The sequence below is a fragment of the Cyprinodon tularosa genome, unplaced genomic scaffold (assembly GCF_016077235.1).
Source record: "Cyprinodon tularosa strain WSP-4 unplaced genomic scaffold, ASM1607723v1 ctg582, whole genome shotgun sequence".
Lineage (NCBI taxonomy): Eukaryota > Metazoa > Chordata > Actinopteri > Cyprinodontiformes > Cyprinodontidae > Cyprinodon > Cyprinodon tularosa.
The window spans coordinates 361,601-385,993 of record NW_024039321.1 but is presented as its reverse complement, the minus strand read 5'-3'; the positions used below and the strand labels follow the sequence as shown (position 1 = coordinate 385,993).

At 37.9% G+C, this 24,393-nt stretch overlaps 1 long non-coding RNA gene across 1 annotated transcript; it reads left to right on the top strand.

Annotated features, from left to right (window-relative positions):
- Positions 1–6,121: 6,121 nt before the first annotated feature.
- Positions 6,122–24,211, top strand: LOC119797412. Its single transcript, XR_005282584.1, has 3 exons — positions 6,122–6,317; positions 22,369–22,479; positions 23,867–24,211. It is a non-coding gene; the product is annotated as an uncharacterized LOC119797412 (long non-coding RNA).
- The last annotated feature ends 182 nt before the right edge of the window (positions 24,212–24,393 follow it).

Below are 24,393 nucleotides of genomic sequence, written 5' to 3'. Positions count from 1 at the left end.
CCTATATATTTTATAAAATTGCTCTTACTCATTAAGATTTTATTGATCTCACAGTGGGGAAATTTGATTGTCAGATCAGCTAAATAGTTAAAAGAAGGTGCCAAAAGGACAAAACATTGCATGTGGTATATGCAGTGTATAGTATCTACAGTACAGGTATATACAGTGCATGTAGCTCCATAGTCTTTCTTTGCTGCCCTGAGAGATATCTCGGGATAACCTGAGCAAATACCACTATGAGTTTCAAAAAAGCAAAGTTTAAGACCTAGCCTTAAAAGTAGACAGTAGGTCTTCCTCACGGACAAAAACTGGTATTTAGTCCATGAGCCTGATAACTGAAAGGTTTGCCTCCTATTCTATATTTAGAAATTCAAGGAACCACTAGTAGATCTGCAGAGTTAGAGCAAAGTGCTCTGTGAGGAACATAAGGAACAGTCAGACCTCTGATCTAAGGTGGAGCTTGGCCATTTAAGGCTTTATATGTGAAAAGGAGGATTTTAAATTGTATTCTGAATTTAACAGGAAGTTTCATCTCTAAATCATTAGACTGAGTTGGCATATTAAATTGTTAAAGCATTGCAAAAAGTTCAATTGGTAGTATTGGTCATTAGTGAACTTAGTTTTTCTTTAAAGGAGATCCGTAGGATGACTAGGACGCTCCAGAAACTATAAAGGCTTTTACGGGGGTCCATTCTTTATAACCAGTAGATGTGTAGGATTGTCCTGATGGAAGACTCGGACATGTTTCATCTTCAATGCTCTCAATGATATTTTAATTCTTTGCTTAACATGGATCAGTCGTCCTGACCACATGATATTCTCCAAATCCACTCTTGGATTATTCATTTTCTGTCCGGTAAACTTTAGAGAGGCCTGGACAAGTGCTGGCCTTAGCAGGGGGACACGTGTAGCACTGCAGGGCTGTCCCTTTGGAAATAGTGTGTTACTGATGGTAGCGTCTGTTACTTTGGTCCCAGCTCTCTGCAAGTCATTCATCAGGAGCCTCCATGTATTTCTGAGATTTTTGCTCCTTGTTCTCATGATGATTTTTACCTCACAGAATGAGATCTTGTAGGAACCCGAGATCGAAAGAGATTATTAATGGGTTTTTTTTATGTTTTCCCAATTCCCAATTCCTCCCACAGTTGATTTAATCTCACCAACCCACTTAAATATTGTAGATGCACTCTTCCCAGCCTGCTGTATGTGTAAAGTTTTCTTCCTGTGTTCTTTGATAGCCTTTTGGTCTTGGCCATGGTTTAGTTTCTCTGGCATTCTAAGGCTGTGGTGTCTTTTATCAAAATAACCAGTTCAAACTGGTGCCATTAATACAGCTTATGAAAAAAGGACAGAAGAGCTTCTTAAAAATTAGTACAAGTCTATGAGGGCCAGAAACCTTGCTTGTTTTGGTTGAACAATTACTAGGGTGAGCAGACATCCTCTTTCTCCAAGACATGTCCTACATTTTTAATACCTAAAAAAGTGTAGCACGTAGTCGAAACACACCGGACACTAGAAACAAGCCGTCAGCTCCGGGCTGGTCCAGGAACCCCGGTGGATGGGGGCAGGGAGCCAGCGGAGGTGACAGAGTTGGGTGCAACCATCTGTGTTCAGAGCGCTGTGGGGTTTTTTCCTCTTTCCCACTGCTCCTGTGTCCCGCATCTCTGTCTAACATCATCAGTTCTGTCGCTTTGAGACATCTGATTTGCGGTCGCATTTCACTGCTTAGAGAGTAGCTATATGGTTGGAGGAGAGACACACAGCAGCACTCAGTGAATATTAACCAGCAGCTGCTTTGATGTTTAAGTAAAAGTTAGGAGATGGGTTGGTTAAAAAAAGTTAGAGATGCCACCAAAAAAATCCATTTGTTAGACATGCAGAGTTTTTTCAGCTAAAAATGGCAACAGATTGTATGTTTAAACAAGTTAGTGTTATAACGCAAGAAGCTTTAGAGAACATAGTTTGTTCTTTTTTACTAGTTAAACATTTTTGGCTTCTCCGAGGACCATGACTCCCAGTTACATGTTAAAATTAACATGTTTTTTGTCTTATACAGACAGGATCAGACTGCAGAGCTTCTACATATCTTAAAATTTTGTTTCTATCATTATTATATTAGTAAAGAGGTTTATAAATCTTTTTAAACAGAGCACAGAGAGAAGCGGGGAGAGCCGCAGATTTAAAGGTGAAACAGATTTACTGGGATATGCAACATGCAATAAAATACATCTCCAAGTTTACAACAAAGTTTAGAAGAAAAAAATATGCCATGCTATATTTAAAATGCATCATATCCACTTTTTTTTGGATGGAATTGAAATTGTACTTCTAGGGATTCGTCAATTTTGGCATTGGAATCAGCTCTTATCAATTATTTTTTTCATGCATTGATGTGTTTGGGCCCTATATTTGTAATGCACTAAGGCCACACGAAGTCAAAACGAACATGAAACGCTAATATTTTCCAGAACGTTTGTCGTAAAGACGGAGACGTATGAATGCATGAAAACGCTGCAAAATGTATGCCAGGCCTGTAAGTGGCGCTGTGGTGCCAAAGCAAAAATAGCCGAGAACAGGCAACGAAACGTTGGGCATGCGCAGTAATATTTATACATGGTTGCCCTGCGGGTCCATTTTCGTGGTTCAGTCAAATTCAGGTGCTGAACTATGTCGTGGATATTGCTCTGTTCTTCCTGGAGATATTCCAGAAGAAGAAGATTCTGTTGTAAGCCCGACAGCAGGGTGAGTAGCATGAGCAGCAACCATTCAACACTGTACGGCGCCATTGTTGTTGTGATACTGTGTCGCGCATGCGTGTTTAGAGGCGACGCTATGACGCATGCGTGTAAGAAAAAAAATGCGGTTAGAGCTTAAAGATGGAAACGTGAAAACGGCGTTTCAAACTCTTCCCACTCTGAAGGCTTAATAAAAAAAAGATTGTTTACAGATCCCCGAAAGGCCGGCTTCATATGGATGAGAGATGAGAAATTTGTGCGTTTAGGCCAGGGTTTGACTTTGTGTGGACAGGGCCTTAAAGGCACCTCTCCAACATCTATAAATATAGTTATCAGTGTGTTGTGGTCTTGTGTTCTCAAAAATAGGAAAGCATTCAAAAAAATAGATGATTAAGCTCAAAGGAAAATTAGCCTAACAAAAGTGTAACTGTATTTCCAAGGGCCACCAGCCAAGTCTTCCCACTAACCATTATTACAAAGTTACACCCTTGCAGTGATGGTAGCCTGGACACTGGTGGCCCTGTGCAGGTTGGTGGAAGCACACCGTCACTGGGTCGGGTATGTTTGCTCCCTCCCCATCTGGCTCCCTTCCCCTGTCCACCGGGGTTCCTGGACCAGCTGACACCCCAATCTGGTCTCACTACCACTTTTCCTATAAAAATGTACAAAACTTTAGTTTCTTTTATTTATATATTTTTATTTTTCTCATTTTGTCCATAATTGAAGTCTACCTATGATGAAAGATTCCAATCTTCTGACTTTAGACCATAAAACCAGTAAAGGGGTTTTTAAAGATTGTTGAATGTTTGAATTTGGCTTTGAGTAGAACGAAAGTTACTGATTAACCCCCCCTATCTGGAACATTTCTATATGTTCCTCATGCGGTGAGTCCTCTGTGTCCTTCAAGAAGAGTTCACATGTGTGCTATATATGGCCATTTGCTTTCAACCCCTTTTAAAGGCATAAGTCTCTACCACACAATATACTTACTATGTTCTAACACATAAGCTAGCACATGGCTTTGGACATACTACCTGTTATTATGTTAATTATATTTATGGATACTTAATTTTTTTACTTTTTTACTTCCAGATTTTGCTCAAAACGTGATTTCTTATTGAGAGGTAAACTGTTAAACTGATGTTAGAGCTTCTTACAGGACACAAATTAGGGTTTATATACCAACACTTATAACAATGAAGGAGTCAGCAAGGAGCCTCAGGTATTGAAGGCTTAAGTGGAGAAAAAACAATGTGAGGATGATTGAATCTGTTTTTCTAAATTATGGCCTAAGGCTTGAAGGCTTTCTGCAGCTCAGCAGAGCCTGCCCTAAATGTTACACATGTGTTTGTCCTCCTTCCTTTTTCATTTAATCTCTGTTTATCCCTCATGGAATTTCACCTGGGAGTGTTTTCTTTTTTAGCCTGCTGCTGTTTTGCCCTCAGCTCTTCTAAAAAGAATTTGGTCCCTTACCGCTCTAGCACCCACCTCCCCCTCTATCCCGCAATTTCCTTTCTGCTCCCAGAAAAAGCCAAATGTGCACGCTAGCACACACTCACATGAACTCTCAGAAAATCCGAGAGAAAACAATCCCAGAGCAATTGTTGTATTTCAAAGTCCTCCTTAAGAAAGTCTCTTCTGGACAGAGAGAGACTGTTCCAGCTGTGTGTTGACCTAAACATCCCGTCTAGGGTTATCAGCTCTGTTCAAATTCTGCGTCCTGCACTATAAGGTATATAGCATTCTGTCTTATCTTGCTCCAGATTGACTCAAATTAGGTTTTGGAAATGGCTTATCTTTGCTTTAAGCAAAGCATTTTCTTGTTCCACAAAAAAAAAAAAAAAAACTTTATGGAAATCCAAAGTGTTTAGAATGTTTATACATTTTCAGACATCTATAAACATTTTTGGGGGAAAAGGCATGTACTAAGTTCATTTTAAAACCATAGTAATTATAAGGCACTATTTTTGGTAAAAGGAGCAAAGAGTTTGAGCGGGGGCTATACAGCAGGCTAATTGGTTTACATCTGATGCTAATGTAATTTTGAGACAATTTCTTTGTGGATAATGAATGAAGCAGGATTGAGGGAGCTGCTGAAACCAGTTCCAGCAGGTTTTTTTTTTTTATTACGTGTGACGTTAACAATCACATAGGAACATGAATTTTAGTCATAGACCTCCATTGCCCTCTATCCAGTGGCTTATCCTAAATGTCGCTGGCAGATATTAAAAGCTAAACTGTTTTTAATCCCTTTTTCACATAATATAATAAATAAATTTAATTGGGAAAAGACTTAAAAAGTTAATGTTATTCTAAAACAGAATAGTTTCCCAAGACTTCTTCACATTTCAAGGTGCTATTTGCTGTTACCAAAAAATATAAATTTTACAGTTGTTGTTCTTATAATTTTTCCAGTTCATGTTAAGTCTCCTTCAATTATCAGTATGTAAACTATTAAGCTCTTTTCCAAAAAAAAAGTCTTACGATTACAATGCAGATAATCTGTAATATTTGCAGTGTAATTAAGGAGATTGTATGTTAAAAACCTTTTGCTCTCCATACCAACAGATTTAAATAATCCATTTCTGCAAAGGTCCAATTTGTTTCCTCTGATTATAACCTTCATACAATAAAGAAGTTTCACCTGGACCAGTATATATATATATATATATATATAAATATATATATATATATATATATATATATATATATATATATATATATATATATATATATATATATATATATATATATATATATATATATATATATATATATATATATATATATATATATATATTATACATTTTTTGGACATTATGCAGATGGTGATTGTGATAAAGGCAGATGCATTAATCAGTTCAATAAAAATGCCATCAGATGGCAGCATTCAGTGGGTCTGAGCCAGTCCTGCCTGGACACATAAAAGCAAACTCTCACTCACTTGGACATGTTCATATTTCTATCACTATCACAATGTTACACAGATTATCTCTTTTTTTTTTTACGTATAGTTGTAACCTTAAACCAAAAACAGTGTTTTAGAAAATTAAGACTGTGCCTAAGTTCTCGTATGGACAACAGGATCTGACAAAATATTTCCCCAAAACAAATAAAAACAGATGCGTTGACCATTGTCCTTTCAATATTCCTTATATTACATGAGATGGCTCTGGTTTTCGGCCTATGTATGAAGATTCCCAAATTCTGCCCTTTTTTTCCATTCCTAGTTTTGTGTTTTAGACTTTGGATTGCAGCCCTTTCAAGCTTGACTACTATGTACACATGTGTCATTCCCTCACATGTTATATCTCCTCCCACCTCGTCCTGCACTCCCTCTCACCAACTCCCTCTCGCCTCCACTGTAGCACTTTCTCTCCCTCTATCTATCTCTCTCTCTCTCTTACCATTGGCACTGGGATCCATAGGTGTCCAAACGACTGGAGCAAGATTGAAAGTGTAGCTTTGGCACCACATAGCACCAGAACTCACAGACATGTCGGACTCGGAGACCGCGGCTGCCCCTGCAGAGGCCCCAGTTCCTGCAGCATGCACCGGCATCAAAGCAGACCTGGACAAATGGTAAGTAATGGAATTTGTGTCGCAAGAAAGTTTGGGTATTTTGATACTAAAACTTGTCAAATCGATCCGTACTCAACCTTCTGCTTTTGCTTTTAAAGTTGCATTTATATAAATGTAGATATTGAAGTGGAGATCAGTAAAACCATCATTCGTCTACAAGACACTGGACGAATGCCTTCATTAGATGCATCTGTAAGTAAGGACACTGTCATCTTGGTTCTCATCTCAACTAAAACCCTGGAGCTTCTCTCAGCAACAGCAAGTTAGATATGAAGTGCAGTATTCGAAAATGCGCCACGGTAAAATGGAGTCTCATCGGCGCACACAATTGTTCTAGCTAAGAACCTCCCTACATCTTGAATGTGGAGATGTAACAGCCTTTGACATCCCAGCAGTGTGGTGAAAAGGGGCTATGAAAACTCTGGGATATCCTGTGTATTCGAGACTAATTGGGGGTTAATGATGTATGGCAGCGGGGTGATGCTTGATGCTTGTCCATCCGCATGGATGGAGGCAGGGAATCTGCTTGCGTCACTAGCCTCCCTGTCCCCACAATACATTGCGCCACCTCAGTCCATTTGTCCCCACTGTATCCATTTGACTCTTGCCATACAAATGACCAGGGACTTAGAGAACAAGATTGTATGAGTATTTTCACGACTTACTAGAGAAGGACAATGATTTAATAATGCAATTTATTGAGCACATGATTAATAAAAAACATCGTTTTCAGTCTTTTTTTGTTTGTCAAACAAAGTTTCCCATTTGATGTGTTATTTTTTTCTGTACCTTAATCATTTACAGATTGTAAATAAGAAATTACAACTAAGAGCACATATTTTATTGAAAGCAATAACAGTCTTGTTTGGTTTGGCCAAGTGTTGGAGATGATAAAGTTTTGTGGGTGTGTGAATCCTTCAGATAAGACTGCAAGTTGAGGTGGAGGGGAGGGGTTAAAAAAGGCGTAGATGAATTATGTGTTAAAGATTTGCAGGTGCCAAATTTATGCTGAACAGTACCAAGTTATATTTTGTTCAAAAATGTATGAGGACATGGTGCTATATTTAGCTTGTGTAACACTCAGAACCACAATATTTTATGTGGCTCTAATTTAGGTCATTTTAAAAATGCAAAGATTAAGAATAACACCTCAGGATGTTTTAGATGGAAGACATGCAAAGTTGTTAGTTGCCATGTCATGTCTTGCATGGCTCCAAGTTTATGTAGGTCACTATATGCAGCTGAAGTCAGCTAAACTTGAACCCAAGACTTTCAGAGGTTCCAAACGAGGCAGCAATAGAGCTGGTAAATATAGCCTTCCACAGCATGTTACGTTTTCAGGTTTGAACCTAAGGCTAAGGTAGCCTATCATAGTTAACAACATGTAGGCTAAATGACCTTGGAGTTTGTCCTATGACCTACAGTCTTAGGATGTATTTTACAAGAACAATTTCCAGTTACAGTGAAGTAATACATCATGCTACTTTGACACTTTCCTCAAGTCTATTTGTCAGTGGCTGCTTTACCTGAATCTCCTTTCCTGATCTGTAGGATATCATGCTAAAATGTACATATTTAAAAGTTTAGCTGCATCCACAGATATGCTTTCCCTGAATCTACCACTACCCTGTTTAGCAGAATTCTATGGTTAATTAACTAAATGTAGGCAAGCTCCCAACAGATATTACATTAAATTGGTAATACTGCCTGGTTGTTTTAAATGCCATTAAAGAAAACTGCCCGAAGTTTTAACTAGATTTATGAGAATGTACATGCTGTATTTTTGATTTAGTAAAAATAATCCCTAAATGTTCAACTTTGAAGTGTTTAACTATATCTATCTGAATGTGTTGATCTAGTTGAAGTATTCTACATTTTAAAATATTTCAAATATAAGGTTTTCCTAACTGAAATATTTAGTTTGCTTAAAGCACACTGATATTTTTTAAAGCTTGCAAATGTAGCAACGCCCATTTATTAAATGTGTTTTCCCTTCTTTTGATGTCAGAACCAAACATACAATAGATTAAATTTTCATTATTAACATTTCCAAAGACAACCACAAAAATTATTACCCAAAAAATTTCTGGAGATTTCAGGTCAGAAAGGAATGATAGCATGTTAGTAACATTAAAAAAAAAAAAAAAAAAAAAAAAAAAACATTTTTTATTGCCATGTCATCTTTTTGGCATCATAATAATACGTTTGGGATGTCCACATACTGTATCTGTATTGGGACTTGCAGTACTGCTGCCAATAACTGTATATGGACAGTTCTGCTTGTGTTGTGGGTTGCAGCTAAAGAATTCTGAACTTCCAGCCAATGCTGACCTTTGCTCTGTTGCAGGCCTAGCTGTCATTCAAATAGCAAAATCTTCCTACAAACTTAACCTAAAAATGGATGAAAGTATTGTTGCCTTCAAGCTATTGTAATCAAATCAATTATTTGATTTTTTTTTTCCTATTTAGGTACAAAGTCTTAGAGAAATAAACTTCTAGGCACACTAGGATCATCAGTTTGACTTTTAGCAACTTCAAGCTTACCATTGGTTCAGCAAGTGTTGAGTTTGTGCAAAGATTCAAAGTCAATGGATATTTATAGCTTTGAAAGTAATGGAATGTATGAAACTGTATGTGCCCCGCACAGAGAAATGTTCTCTGTAGTAGATCACCTTACTGCTCTATTTGATACCTATTTCCTTTAACATAGGTTGGTTAAAGCGGCAGAGGCTTCATATTTACAGTGAACCAAGAATATACATCAAGGAAGGCGGCCATCTTTGGAGGATTGCATGTCTCAGTTGGCACTATTTTAGGGTTGATTTTTTATTTTTTTTCCTCTTCAAAAACGAACAAGTTGTTCCCTATATTTTGTCTCTTTTTCACCAATAACATTCTGTTCAGCTTAACCGTGGACAGATTCTCCTGCTTGAGTTGCTGATTTATACAGGTTCTTCATGGTTTACCTTAGAGGAAAACTAACACCAAATTCACGTTGTCTTTGTCAATATTATATATATATATATATATATATATATATATATATATATATATATATATATATATATATATATATATATATATATATATATATATATATATATATATATATATTCCTTATGTGACTTTGCCTCATTGGTACCACCTCTTGTTGTTTGAGTGCACTGTTTTTTGAATGAGCTTGGTGTTGGCTGAATATTGTGACATAACCCAGAGAAAATAATTTCAGTCGCTTTGCTGGTTTAAAAGCAGTACTTGTTTTTGACGTTTGGAATTATGAGCTTTGTGATCTTTGCATTGATTTTAAGGCTACTCTTATCTAGATATAACCTAACATCTAAAACACTTACACCAACTTACATCAGAAAGAAATTCCCATGCTGTGCCACTCCAGAGCAAGTTTTGTATTTTTTTTTAGAATTTACAGTCTTTGTCATATCAGGAAAAAAATGCAGACTAAATTTCAAAGGTACAGAAACAATTGGGCTAAAAGTAGACTTTTGTCGTTGTGTATGCTACAGGCAATTCACAGTAACCCTATCCATTATGGTCAAGTCGAAGAGTATTCTTATCTTAATAGGTGTTTTACAACACATTTTTACAAACAATGGCAGCTGGTGATAGCTTAAATAATGTTTTGGTGAAAATGGCCTTTTTTTATAATGTTCAAAATTACTTTACTTCATCATACAAAATTTAACAATGATATAGTTGTTCTGACACAGTAACGAACTTCATAGTTACATTTATTAAGAGTTTTTGTCATCCTTTAAAACCCAGTTACTTTATATTCATGACTTATCTAGCTTTTGACTTGGAGGAGAAAGGACATTGTCCATGAGGAGTCAAGCATTTATTTAATCAGAAAGGGGACAATGTTGAACTTTTTTTTCCCCATCTTACTGAAAATTGTTCCTTAAAGATTTTAGGTATATCAGTTTGTGCAAATGTCCTAGGACTGGTTCAGACCCACTAAATGCTGCCAAATTCCAAATAAACATTTACACCCTCCAATGGAAAAACAAATCATTTCATTTTTATGGCATCAATTCACAACACATAACACTTCACAAAGTCAGTTCAAATTGAATCAGATTGGTTTATAACTCTATGCCAAAGGAAACCTTGCATTTATTCATTGACTTACAGTTTTATATAACAAACTTTACTCCCAAGTGGAACATTGATCTCATCGACGCTTCTCTATTCAGACTCATTATGATGTATTTATACAATTTTTTAGATTTTTGTAACCTATTTAAATCAGTATACACAAAAAGTATAGAAAAAAACATGCATTTAAAATTATCCTTTTTCTTTTGGGCATAAAATGAAGACAGATCCCCTGATCTTTGTTTTGCTAATAACGTTTAGAAGAACTGGCAACCAGAGCACCCTCTACTCATTATCAAGTGGGAATGCTTATGCATTCCCACTTATTGTTTTTCTGTTTCTCTTTATTATCAAGTGGGAATGCTTATGCATTCCCACTTATTGTTTTTCACTTTTAATTTTTCCGACTCTAACTAGTCCCGCAGTTTTCAACTGATTTCAACAATTTTGGTATCAAAACGTTCAGCTTGTTCAGGAGAATTCTGCTATGTCTTTTGGTAAAGATATTTTTTGTAGTTTTCGCGATATTCAGCTTTTTCTGCGTTTTTTTTGTCCCATTGAAATGCATGTAGAATTCTTAGATTTCAGCAAAATTCAGCTAAATCTTCAGCTACTTTGCCCTTTAACTACTTCAGCATACTTTCAGCTAGAAACACCATTCAACTTTTAAAATGTTTCCGTATCTTCCTGCTATTACTGTTTAACTCGGCTTTCAGCTAACTTTTACAGTTTTGCTTCAGTGAAGCTTCAAACTTTTAAACAATTTTTACAGATTTTCAAATTTATAATGGAAGTCTATGGACGGAATGTTCAGCTGCTAGAGTGTGCCACTCTAGCGTTTTCAAACATTTCACTCATGCCGAACAGCTTCAACTCACTCGTTCATTTTTTACTCTATCTAGATAAATTTTACATCAAAACGTAGGGATTTTTGTCAGGATTCAGGAAACGTAACCCTCATTTGTGTGGCATTTACGGTTTTTCGACAGTTTGTCCCAGACCACGAAGAAGTCCACACTTCTCCAATAGAATTCCAATGAGAGCTCTCTGAAAATCCGAACTGAAAATTCAAAAAAACAGACTTTTTCGTATCGCTCCCATTCGGGAACCGTTTGACGTAGCAACACGAGCCTTGTGGAAGTTGTTCCTCAGACCTTCCTAGCACTCACATTGAAGGAAGTGTGTCGATATCTTTTATCGTTTAGCTAGGAAAAAGGTTTGTTCGGGGGTAACAAATCTGTCTGAACCCCAAAATCAAGATTTTGACAATTATACACTTTTTTACATCGTCACCACGCCTAGACGAAATATTGTAGAAATATGAAGGTTACACCAGTTGTAGTCCAAAGATGGCTGACGCTCACGGTGAAAGAATTTTTTGAATATCTATTACGGTTTTGGCTCACCGCTCGTTTGTTCGGAGGGAAAGTTTTGCTTTTGAGAGCTCTGCTCTACCATGTGACTCCATGTTATTTAATGAGACCAGCAGGATTTATAAACCTTTAAATTTCTCCTTCCCATTAAGGCTGTGAATGAGCTAAAGCCATTAAAGTTACCCCAATTGGAGACAAAGGATAGCTGTCGCTTAGACTGAAAGAATTTTTAGATACTATTTACGGTTTGTCTTCAGCACTCGTTTGTTCGGAGCTAATATTCCCATTCAAAAAAGCCTGAGAGGAAAGGAACGAAAGTGAAGCGCGTTTCTCTCTTTCACTGACAGGCTCGTTAAGCGTTGTCAAGGTAACCGAGCTTCGAAGGGATTTTACCTCTGCCACTTTAAACAGCACATTTTAATCTAATGGAGGGAGACAACACTGATTTAACATTTGGAGATGGATACAATATGACTACTGGCCATGACCCTTCCCTTCACACGCAACCCTGATAGACTTTCAAAATAAGACTCCGGGGACCCTTCAAAATAAAAGCCCCTACATTAAACTCATATTTTTTTTCTCAGCATATGGCTAAACATTATGACCCAAACTCAACCACTTTTTTAAAAATGAGACTCTAGGGGGTTTTCAAAAAACACCCCATGGAAAATTTCAAAATAAAAGTCTCCCATTTACGCTCTAATACAGCATCTATTCACCCAATAACATGGAAAACCAGTGATTTCATATTTGGAAATGGATTCTATATCACTGCTGGGCATGAACCCTCCCTTGACACACATCCATGATAGACTTTCGGAATAAGACTAAAGGGACTCTACAAAATAAAAGCCTCTTCCTTACCCACACTCATTCATTGTGCCGTATGGTTCGTAGCTATGACCAAAACTCAACCAATTTCTTCAAATTACACTACCAAGGCCTGTTGACGACACACCTCAGTGCATATTTCTTAATCAGGTTCTAAGATTTACACTGTAATAAAGCATCTGCTAACCTTGTAACATGCAGCCTAAGCCTGCCAACGGTGCTGTCATCAACACAGCGGCTCATAACATGCAGGTTAGTTTTTTTGATAAATTCAGCTCCTTAAGTTTTATAAGCTCTCTTTTTATAAGCTTCTCTCTCTGTCCTTCCTCTGCTTCTTATGGTCAGTCTTGTACTTTGGTGTGTGGATTTTCAAGCTTCTAAGGATGACACTGTTTTCTTTATGCTCATCATGCGACACATTTTAAATAATTTCAAATTGTTTTGTAAAGTCTTGACATTTCCACAATTTCTAAATTTTGATACTTATTCAATACCATCTTCATACTTTTCAGCCTATGTTGTGAACTTTGGCTTCATTCTGCTCTGTTTCTGGACAGGAATTAAGCTTTTCTGTTTGCTGCTAATTCATAACACGCCTGACATGTTTCTGGAAAGTAGGTAAACCCCCCTTCAAAATTTCTTTATACATTTTTCTAGAAACTTGGGAGACATTATATTAAGACCCTTCTAGTGCCCACATTCAAGACATTTTTTTATATCATGTATGGTTTGGCTGTGCAGCTTTTAAGATGAGTTTGTTTCTGCCATTTTACTGCCAAATGATTCTACCCTACAAAATCTTCAGATGATTCAATTGTTTTCTGCAGTTTGAAGTTTCTGATGACTTCCTATCACATTTTCATATGTTCTTCAGGTAATTTCAGCTTTTTTCATTCAGCAAAAGCATTCCCACTTTGATGTTTCTCCGAAACAGCTTTTTCTAGTTAACTTTATAACCAATATCTGACAAATGTATTTACAGAAAATGTGATCCTAAAAGCTCATGCACAAACACAGCATAACAATATATATATATATTATGCTTTTTTCAGTTATTTGCTAACTGAATATCAGGTTTTGTGTTTATGGTTGCAGAGGGAAGAAAATTATACACATGTATTCACATACAATTCAAAAGGTACTACAGACAAGAAGAAAGAAGGGGTCAGTTTTTCTATAAATCTTATTTTAAATTTCATTTCTTCTTAATCCTGTTTATGTCTTTATTGAAGATCTGGTCACATATGAGCTGATGATAAACTCCCCCTAGTGGTCTGGTGAACTTCCATTATCTGGAGTTGGTTTGCAGCTTCGATTAACTCGCAGATGTTTTTTAATGTGTTTTGTCTGTTAGTCTCAATTTTGTGTTGCCAGTCTAATTTTAATGGATATCAAGGGGATTTACTCCTGCTTTAATACAACTTATTGTGCACATAAATTATGTTTTTGATAAAAATGCTTTCGCTAAAATGGCATCAAACTGCCTATAATATTAAAGCTACAGTGTGTAATAATTACAGGCATATAAATTCAGAAATTTAATATATTATACATAACTATGTTATTTATCATCACCTATGAGCTCAGCCTTTTAACCATAACATTTGCGTTGCCTTAGAATTCGTTATTTATAATTACATAGGAGCGGGTCTCGCAGCCATGGAGGCTGACATCTTTGCGCTACGGCAGCGCAGAGGCAACAAACTAGCGATTGCGAGATCTCCCATGACGCTCGAAAATAACTACGGCAAGTTGAGAGAGATGAACTGAGACGGTACTGAACAGTAGATGGCAGTATTATGCCTGAGAAGCGTTTAGTCTGCCTGAAACCAAAGAAGAAGAAGAAGCAGGTATACTGCGCCTCGGTAACAAGAAAGGTAAACAAGGCGGCAGGCGTGAGTGACTTTGCAAACTGTTTGGCACTGTGTGGCCAAACATCAGACGAATGGAGGATCATGCCTACTCTGTATCACAACGAAAAGCGGCGGACACCGAACCCCCGTCATCTAAGAAGCGGAAACACGACGAGAATAAACGCAAGAGTGACAAGAAACGACAAAAAACACGGATCAACATTGGCACGGCATTTACACGATGGAAGTCACTGATGGAGGAAAAAGGTTTTCAAAGTGACGCTCAAGTTGCCAGTTTTCTCTTGGACAGGTAATTAATCCTATACACACAATTGTCTAATATCACTGCAGTTTTTGGAGTACAGGATGCTCAGACCTGTCTAAAACAATAACATGCTGCGTGATGATGCTGTTACTCTCCAGTATACTTATTCAGCAACGTCCCTGACGTTTCACAGGTAATGATTCAGTAATTTTCTGTAAAATAATTTTCTGGATATATACACTATATTGCCAAAAGTATTTGCTCACCCATCCAAATTATTGGAATCAGGTGTTCCAATCACTTCCATGGCCACAGGTGTATAAATTCAAGCACCTAGGCATGCAGACTGTTTTTACAAACATTTGTGAAAGAATGGGTCGCTCTCAGGAGCTCAGTGAATTCCAGCGTGGAACTGTGATAGGATGCCACCTGTGCAACAAATCCAGTCGTGAAATTTCCTCGCTCCTAAATATTCCACAGTCAACTGTCATCTGTATTATAAGAAAATGGAAGTGTTTGGGAACGACAGCAACTCAGCCACGAAGTGGTAGGCCACGTAAACTGACGGAGCGGGGTCAGCGGATGCTGACGCGCATAGTGCGAAGAGGTCGCCAACTTTCTGCAGAGTCAATCACTACAGACCTCCAAACTTCATGTGGCCTTCAGATTAGCTCAAGAACAGTGCGCAGAGAGCTTCATGGAATGGGTTTCCATGGTCGAGCAGCTGCATCCAAGCCATACATCACCAAGTGCAATGCAAAGCGTCGGATGCGGTGGTGTAAAGCACGCCGCCACTGGACTCTAGAGCAGTGGAGACGCGTTCTCTGGAGTGACGAATCGCGCTTCTCCATCTGGCAATCTGATGGACGGGTCTGGGTTTGGCGGTTGCCAGGAGAACGGTACTTGTCTGACTGCATTGTGCCAAGTGTAAAGTTTGGTGGAGGGGGGATTATGGTGTGGGGTTGTTTTTCAGGAGCTGGGCTTGGCCCCTTAGTTCCAGTGAAAGGAACTCTGAATGCTTCAGCATACCAAGACATTTTGGACAATTCCATGCTCCCAACTTTGTGGGAACAGTTTGGAGCTGGCCCCTTCCTCTTCCAACATGACTGTGCACCAGTGCACAAAGCAAGGTCCATAAAGACATGGATGACAGAGTCTGGTGTGGATGAACTTGACTGGCCTGCACAGAGTCCTGACCTCAACCCGATAGAACACCTTTGGGATGAATTAGAGCGGAGACTGAGAGCCAGGCCTTCTCGTCCAACATCAGTGTGCGACCTCACAAATGCGCTTCTGGAAGAATGGTCAAAAATTCCCATAAACACACTCCTAAACCTTGTGGACAGCCTTCCCAGAAGAGTTGAAGCTGTTCTAGCTGCAAAGGGTGGACCGACGTCATATTGAACCCTATGGATTAGGAACGGGATGTCACTTAAGCTCATATGTGAGTCAAGGCAGGTGAGCAAATACTTTTGGCAATATAGTGTACCTCGGTTACTTCTCTCCGGCTCCTTTGGAGATCTTCAAGCCTTTCCTCCTCTGCTCTCACCCCGCTGGCTCCCCTCTCTCGCCTGGCCCCAGCTGCACGCTCACCCCGGCCTCTCTGCCCTCTTCCTTTCCCTCTTCCTTGCCTTGTAACCCCCGTGCCACAAACAAGACTTGGACTCTGTAAACGGGGAATATATATTCTTCCAGCGAACACAATCTCGCTGTTAAACTAATGACTACAATTACTTCGTCTGTTTATATCACCATGCAAAGCAGCTCACCAAAACGTCACAACGACGTAGAAAAAATAACGGGTATATTTATTATCTTAAGTCTACATGAAATCTATACCCTACACAGACTAATGAAATACTATCTGTAAAATTATCTATGTAAACAAACCTCATCACTTGAGAAGGTAGGTGATGCGGACGTCGTGGAAGACATTTTGTCCCGTAACGCTCGCCGTACTGTTGGGGGGGAGAAGCGGTGGGGGGGAGACGTTCATGTTGCTGCAGTCTGCAGTCTGACCGCTAGATGTCGCTGAAAATTACACACTGTAGCTTTAAGTGTGTCTCAGCCACCCCCCTTCACACACACACACACACACCCTTCAGTGTCCACCACATTGGATCAGTCCATTTGCTGCACATGTTCAGAAAGGTCCAAACAGACGGCAGCAAATCGTTTGAAGACAAATGGTGCGAAGAGCAGTGTTGGCAACTTAGCACTTTTGTGATTATATTTAGCTACTTTTCAGAAAAAACTCTAGTACTTTTATTTCCAAAAAGCACTTAGCGACAAATCTAGCAACTTTTTTCTGTTACTGGAAACAACAACAAAAATGGACAAGAAGAAAGGGACAAAACGTAAAACACATAATGTATGTCTATTCTATTAAAATTTCTGTATCTGTATAATGGGTCTGTTTTATTTGTTGTCTTCTCAAGTCAGAGGGCCCCCTGTCTGTTTTTGCCTATGGCCCCAAATTTCCTAAATCCGCCCCTGAAGGAAATCCTATATTTAAGACGCATTTAGATTTCTAAAACAAGGCAATCATTTGCCACAATTCTACATTTCATGCCAGAAAAAGGTTGAAAGTGTATAAAGAAACAAATAACATTATAGTTCATTTAGTGATTTAAATAAGTATCTCTAAGGAATTCCTTATTGTAAGTAGCTGCAAAAGCACAAGAAATTAAGTGAGCAGCACCACCACATTATTTTTATATTGTTATGCTAAATGTAGTTATAGATTGTTCTGACGAAATGACTGATGTCATATTAAGTTTTTTTTTTAATTGATTGGAAATTGTTTTTTAATTTCTGATCTAGTAACCAAAGTCTAGATTTATAATTTCATTGTTAGCCTCTAACTAATCTTTAAAACATCTGACATTGAGTGTTGCTCCTACAGCATCCGCTTTTTGTCAGCGGATTTAGTTTGTGCTTAGGTATTGATCATTCACTGATCAGTGAAAGTTTTTGATTTTTTTTATGTTCCTATTGATCATTAAACAAGTCAGGTCCGAGTTAAAAATGATTAAAACCAAAACCAGCTGATTTCTCTCTGTTTTCTCATTTTCAAATCACCTTGTTTTTTGTTTGCTTTTATTTTCTTTATTAGATAGCAGCTGGCTGGTAGAGTCTAAATTCGGTTTCTCAGCACCTGGGGAATAGATACACTCATTAGGGTAATTGTGGAGAGCTGTGCAATTGATTTCTAAAAGTGATCGTTAATAAAATGTTTTTAAAGTTGCATTAACCTGAACCTCCCTATTAGAAAAGATTTCCACACACTGAGATCATTCTGCTGCAGGTAAACTGCTAACTGCTTAAAACTGCTCTGTAATAGAACCTACTTGAAGAAAAAACTCCAAACTATCCCCTTTAAGTGAAAGTAAAATCTGGTTTATGTCACTTTTAGAAACTCTTTAACTGATAATCTTGATGTTGACTTTATTCAGGGATTTATAAACCATCCCAGTGATCTGCTACATGGGAATCATTCCCCTTCACAAGGGAGTCAGGCAGAATTTCCCCCCTTTCCACCTGCTCTCCCGGTAAAACTGAGCTGCTAAGCTAAGACTAAACATAAGATCCCCTCACTAATGCTCATTTTCACATCATCTTCTAACCTCTGCACCTGCCCAGTGATGTTTTTTGTATATCCCCCGCCCCTGTTGACTGACTACACCTAGCTCAGCCTGAATAATTCAACATTCACTTCCTGCCGGAGAGGGCGACATCACTCTTTAAGCCCAGAATGTGGTCAACTGGACATGTTGCTGTGAAAGATCAGCTTTGACCCTTGAACCTTTAACGATTCTCTCGGGACATTACACAATGGCTTTGTTGGTGATGATGTCATCAACCTTATATGTTTGGCCCTGCTGTCTATAATCCCCTCAGTCAGTGAGCATACTTCAATAAATACTTGGATGTAATATCTGTACCTAATATCTGTATGAAATAAAGAGGGAAAGCTGGGAGACTAGAAAATACATTTCTTCTTTACATTGTTCCACTGGGCAGATGCAGCTCCTGTAGTATTGCTTTTTTAACACCCTCAGGGTGCTGGTGGTCCCTTGTTGGGTCATCATGGTGGTGCATCAGATACAGGCACATTTCAGCTCCGTCCAAGCACACATGTGTGCAGTGTACACTCAGTGGCCGTTTTTTCCCACATCCTCGCAAACAACACACAAACACACACTCTGCTCCATTCCCATTCAGGCCAAGTAAAACTGGAAATGATAATCTGCAGCAGGCAGCTGGATGTTACATCACTGTTGAGCATCTGACAACACAAAGTAGCAGAGAGGGGAGCGTGGTAAACTGGTGAATGAAATATAATAGATAACAACATGAGGAGGCTGCTCTGACGACGCTGTTTTACCCCCTGATAAAGAGTTGAAAACCGATATGTGGGGTTTTTCCTCTTTATTTTTAATGAACAACAGAGGTTTAAAATGAGGGGAAGCAACAAAGGGTGGCTCTGAGGTTAATCCTTAATTTTCTCTTTTCTGGTTTGGTTTTTCATTATAAACAATATAGGAACAATATAGGGTGGGAATTATTTGGTTTTCACATTAAAATAGGGAATTGGATCTGTCAATTAATTCATGCCTGGTGTTAATATGTCCTAAAAAATAGTAGTAGCCGAGATGGGTAGCTCAACATATTTTTACTCAATTAAAAGCAAAAAGTAGCCAACATGGAAATTACTCAAGTAAAGATTTAAAAAAAAAGTTAATGATAAAACGGCTGCTTAAGTGTTGAGTGATTGCTCATAAAATCTGATTAAAAAGGATTTAAAGCTTATGTAATAAAACTGAGAACAATAAAGTTATTCATATATTCGGTTTTTTAAATAGAGGAAATACATAGGCTATCACAGAAATGTATTCAATTGAGTTTTTATGTAGCGCTAATTTACAACACATGTTATCTCAAGGCACTTTACATTTCAGCAGATCATACTGTGCAGTCAAATTGATTCAAAGCCTCAGCAGATGGCCGCTCACACAGTCTGGTTCTGCTGGAGGTTTCTTCCTGTTAAAAGGGAGCTTTTCCTCTCCACTGTCGCTACAAGCATGCTTAGTGTGAGGGATTGTTGAAGAGTCAATGAGTCGATGTAATCAACTGGTTTTCCTTAGATAGAAAACTTTGAAGCAATCTGACTGTATGATCTGGTTGAAATGTCTCTGTAAAGTCGCTTGAGATGAGGTGTATTGTGAATTGAGCTAATTATTTGAGTATCCTGGGAGTGGCAGAATACTGGTAAGGGTATAGAGCTTGGAATCCTGAGGTTCTGAGTTCGAGCCCCACTCCCACAGACTGCCACTCTGGGTCTCTGAGCAAGACCTTTAACCCCAAACTGCTCCCCCGGCGGCCCACGATGGCTTCCCACTGCTGCCATCGTGGGGATGGGATGGGGATGGGTTAAATAGAGAGGTAAATTTCTCCAATGTGAGATCAATAAAGTTAAAATATTATTATTATTATTTTTTATATATACCACAAGTTAAACTGTAGTGAAATTCTCGCAAGCTTCATTTGAAAAGCATTCATATGGATCTTGTTTATCCAAAAGCATCTTTAGTTGAATTTTATTCTATTATTGTTGTTAGCAAAGATAATCTAATCTAGAAATGAAAATTCGAAATACGTATTACTGAAAAAATAAATATTTTTTTTAAATTATTTATCTCCTTTGTTGTGTTTATTTCTTTGCAGATTTCATAATAATAAAGTAAAAACATTTTAGTGTATATTTTTCCATAGCTTTGAACAGTTGCAGAAGGTACTTAAATCATTACTTTTGTGAAACATTGATGAGTCAGCATGAATCAGTTTTTTCAGTCCCTTAAATCTTCCATTATTCATTTATTAGTTTCTTTGTTCTTAAATCACCATCTTCGAGTTTTGTAGCCTTCTTCCTCTAATTTAATTATTTATGTGTTAACACTTGTTAATTTGTAATGAAATAACCAACATTTAGTCATTAAACAGTGCTGGGTATTTTTCTTTTTACACCATAGCTGTAATCCATAATTATTTTATTTGGCATTAATGTGTTTTTCACTTCATCTTTGTTTAATTTATTTGTCAATAAAGCTTTTGGTGTATATTTCCAATCACAAGTGAGGCACGATACAGTGCATGTGTGCAGGGGACTAACAAGCAAGAAGCCTACTATGGCTAGGCCAGTTAGCACCTCAAAGCCAAGTGGTAAAATCCTAAAGAAATATGAAATATTCACTCTGAACATATATAAAAATATTTGATTCCTCGAGGGATGAGACTGGAATGGCTCTCAAAAAACAGTCCTATGTTGGAGTTCAATGAAGCAGAAACTAAACCTGCAGAGGTGTTCAGATGTGGAAGCTAAGTTGATGAATGTGTGAGTAAATGTCCTTATTAAATCAGGCTTTGGTGACAGCAATGTTATTCTTAATCTCTATGGTCTAGACTAAAATAAAATTATATTTTGTCAGGAATGAGAATTTCTTTGTTCTTGACGTTCTGGTAGGAGGTTCTGGGGAGGATTCACCAGAACTTAGAGTTGCTGGATAGTAGTTAATTTAATTATCAGTTGGTCTTTGACCACTTTACTGTGAAATAGCAGAACGGTCAGGCTCAGTCGGGTTCTAAGAAGTAGCATCCTCAATTGTCGCCATCTGACTTTCTGATAGTTCCAAGGTATTTCTAGAAGATCTGTTTATATCCTGTTTATATTATGCTCTTTGCCCACAGTGCCGGAATTTCATTTAGACTCAGAAATGTACTTAAAAAAAAATTATATAGTAGACGCCTGGAGTACATGTATATAACCTTATTTTATCATGATCAAGTGGTTTTTTTGGTTCTTCATTGTATAGGCATACACAGAGGTACTGCATGGGGGTCGTGAAAGTTTTGGTTGATTAGATGTTATTTTGGAGTGAAAACCTTACCACTAAGGAAACAAAACACATAAAAAAAAATGGTTACCTGTGTGAATTAAAAAAATAATTTAATAAGATTCATTGTGAAACACTGTTTCAGTGTGGAAAAAAGATTGGCAGAGAAGCTAACCTCTGATAGATGAAGAAGCCCTGGGAGGAGCCAGAAGATGAGATTCAAGTCATGCAACCTGACACTCCTCCCCGTTGATGACTCTTCTTCCTCCGTTTTATCACGCAACCGCTCTTTTCCCTCCCCCTCTAATGTCCCATCAAACATATGGGCCCATCCTCATAGCTTTTCCCTGTCTCTCCCTCCTCTCAGCTATTTTCTGTCTCCCCTCCTCCTCCCCTTTCGCTCCATCACCCTAATCCTCTGTGGCAGTGTCGGCTGCTGCTTTTGCTCCTGAATGGGAGCCTGTGTTAATCTACAGCAGAGAATTCCCTTTTTAAACCCCAATTGTTTTATCCCTAAATTCCCTCTCATTTGGGCTCTCTTTACGTTGGACGTGCTTCTGCTCATGTTGCCTTTTCAGGTCTGTTAGCACTTAAAACAAGCATCTGTTTAGTCAACAGGATTTAGGCGGATGCAGACTCTGCTGACCAAGGACAGAAATTGACATTCAGGATTTTAGGTTAGCCAAGTTTTTGGTCTAATTTGTTCAATCTGTCTTGCAGCGTGGCAGAGAAGGGAGCCGAGGGCTGCAAAGGGCTGATGGAGGCCTTCGCCGCTTGTGTGAAGAGCGCAGCTGAGGGGACATCGTGAGGAGTCACCCCCCAGTCTGACATGTAAGGATGTTGCGTAATCACCTGAGTCAGATTTGGGCATTACAGCTGAGCTCAGAACAGCTGGAAATTCAATTACTGTGACGTATTTGATGACGCTCAAAAAGTTTTTTTTAGCGTGCTTTGAAAAATATTCACTAACCTTTAGCACTTCCACATTTCTAATATATTCCACAAGTCTAATATATTTAATTGCAGATATACAATAGCAAAAAAATAAAAAAAAATTGGCATATGCAAATACCTTTTTCAATTCTTACATATCACCCTAAAATAAGTCTGTTGTCGGAGCGCTGATGTTTTTTTAAAACAGCATAAAATAAGAATGACACAAGACACAACTAGTGAGTTTTTATGTTGGAATGACCAAAGCTGAGTGACATAGTTTAGGCAGTGTAATGCATCTAGGACTGTTTGGACTTCTATTTTATGGAAACCAAACAACAAACACAAACAAAAGGTGCAGAGCAGGAAAGCTGCACTCGAAAACAAAGAGCTAACTTGTGACATTCACAATTTCAGATTTTAGACAGAGAAGAGAGATGGTTTAAAAGAGGGATGAAGGAGGACATTTTTATTAAAAGGTGAAAAAACATTACCGAACAAATGGGGAGATTGCAGTTATATCCAGGAAAATGTCTTCTACTCTGTACCATTTTGGATACCATGGGGATTAAAACAAAAAGCCAAATAATTGCAGCCATAAAGGTAACTTATCAATGTAAAAACCACCTTTTCAACCTCAGCATGAAATATGATTAATCAACAGGATCACAGATGCTGCATAAATGCTAAATAATTAACCTTAAATAGAACTTAACTTGGCAGTATTTAAGGTGTGAGGTCTTATTGTTTAATGTGAAAATAATCCATAAATCTAACTTTTATGTAATATATACCGGTATATATATATATATATATATATATATATATATATATATATATATATATGGAACTGTATCTAGATACACCATTTGATTTGAGTATCAGTTATTTTCAGAGTATTGAAATATTTTACAACCTTACTAAATCGTTGTTGAAGCCAGATTCTGCTTGCCTCAAATCTTGACCCATTTGTTGGTGTTTGAGCAGAAAAAAAAAAAGACATACTCAAGAAAAACCCAGAAGCACTGAACGAGGAGTATTTTCTACTGTATATGAGAGAAATGTAGAAGTCAGGATACAATCACATGGATAATGCTGTTGGGGATAATGAAATAGAGTTTCCTGTACTGCTAGGTGGTAGTAAGTTGTACAATTACAGGTTTGCAATGTAGAGTTTAAAGAGGAGAAACTACATGTTGAAGCAAAACAAAAGCAAAGTTAAAAAGCTCAAACGTCTGGATCAGCCGTCAATGTGACTGTCTTATATACCTCTTCTTTCTTCCAGGTCCAATGCACTGAGTCCTCCAAGTTCCCAGCATTCCCTTCTGCACAACAGCACTCGACTGAATTATGATAACAAAAAGATGATTATTGTGGGACAAGCAAGGTGTTGATCAGTCTGAGTTTGGGATTTGGAAGCAGAAACCTTAGTTTCCTCGGCCCCTGTTCCTTTTCCTGTTTTAACCTTATCCGGTGTCCCTCAGTGTTACCATCATTCCCCTTCTCCCTCTACAGCCGATATCCAGTACATTGAGAATTCCAGCGAGATGATGGGCTTTGATGTAACTGTCGATCGAGATAAATGCTTATAAATGGAAATAAAGAATAAAATAGTTGGTGTTGAAAAATATTTTTACAATTGTTTTTTTTTTCTTATGTTTGGATTAAATGATAAGAGCCTCTCAACCACTGGATCAGTTGATCTAGTGTTTGATATTGTTGTTTGTTTTTCTGTTTGTCATTTCAAACTTTTTAGTTTTTTCTTAACTTCTCAATACCACATGGAGAAATTCAGTGGGAGGGCCTTCAGGA